The following is a 1,629-nucleotide window of genomic DNA, read 5'->3' on the forward strand; positions in this document are numbered from 1 at the left end:
CGCCTATTCTTCTCTATACTGCTTGCATTAGAGTAGTGTAGCATGTTACTGCTTTCCGTTAATCCTATCCTGATGCATAGCCTATCCTTGCTACTACTATTGTTACCTTTACCTGCAATCCTACATGCTTAGTATAGGATGCTAGTTTTCCATCAGTGGCCTTACATTCTTGTCCGTCTGTTGTGCTATACTATCGGGCCGTGATCACTTGGGCGTGATCACGGGTATATACTTATATACTCTATACATGACACCTGTGGTGAGTAAAGTCGGGTCGGCTCATAGGAGTACCCGCGAGTGGATCTTTGTGGCGGAGTGACAGGGCAGGTTGAGACCACCTAGGCGAGAGGTGGGCCTGGCCCTGGACGGCGTCCACGGTTACTTCAAAATAACACGCTTAACGAGTTCTTGGTATTTGATCTGAGTCTGGCCATTTGGTCTATACGCACTAACCAACTACATGGGAAAGTTATGGGCACTCGACGTCGTGGTATCAGCCGAAGCCTTCGTGACGTCAGCGACTGAGCGGCGCGCGCCGGATTGGACTGGAATGCCACTAGGCTATGTCTGCTTCCGGCCGCGTACGCAACGTGCATGTGTGCAATGGGCGATGGGCCCAGACCCCTGCGCGCATAGGATTTAGACCGGCGTGCTGACCTCTCTGTTGTGCGTAGGTGGGGTTGCGACGTGTTGATCTTCCGCGGCCGGGCATGACCCAGAAAAGTGTGTCTGGCCAAATGGGATCGAGCGTGTTGGGTAAGTTGGTGCACCCCTGCAGGGAAGAAAACATCTATCGATAGCCTGTCCTACGGTAACGGACACTTGGAGTTGTATCCGATTGATACAACTAGAACTGGATACTTGAGATGAGACTTGGATATGAGATGATAACTGGATAGTATGGCTCTGGGATTGCTTTCTCGCAGGGAGTCGAGAAAGGATCTCTGGCCGAGGTTGATAACACTTCTACTACTTTACTTTATGCTACTCTACTCCCTCCTGTTGCTGCAAGATGGTGGTTTCCAGAAGATGCTAGTCTTCGATAGGCTAGGCTTTCCCCTTCTCTTCTAGCATTCTGCAGTTCAGTCCACATATACTACCCTTTTCATTGACACCGATGCATATGTAGTGTAGATCCTTGCTTGCGAGTACTTTGGATGAGTACTCACGGTTGCTTTGCTCCCCCTTTTGCCCCTTTCTTCTCCTTTCCGGTTGATGCAACCAGATGTCGGAGCCCAGGAGCCATATGCCACCGCCGATGCCTGCTACTACATGGAGACCGCTGACGACCAGGAGTAGTTAGGAGGCTCCCAGGCAGGAGGCCTTGCCTCTTCGATCGTTTTGCTTTGTGCTAGCCTTCTTAAGGCAAACTTGTCTAACTTATGTCTGTACTCAGATATTGTTGCTTCCGCTGACTCTTGTGTATTCGAGCTTATGTATTCGAGCCCTCGAGGGCCCTGGCTTATAATATAAAGCTTGTATTATTTTAATTTGTGTCTAGAGTTGTGTTGTGATATCTCCCCGTGAGTCCTTGGTCTTGATCGTACACATTTGCGTGTATGATTAGTGTACGATTGAATCGAGGGCGTCACAGGCGCGCGGCAGCCGGAGAAGACCGGAGAGGGCGCC

The sequence above is a fragment of the Triticum aestivum genome, chromosome 2D, assembly GCF_018294505.1.
Source record: "Triticum aestivum cultivar Chinese Spring chromosome 2D, IWGSC CS RefSeq v2.1, whole genome shotgun sequence".
NCBI lineage: Eukaryota > Viridiplantae > Streptophyta > Magnoliopsida > Poales > Poaceae > Triticum > Triticum aestivum.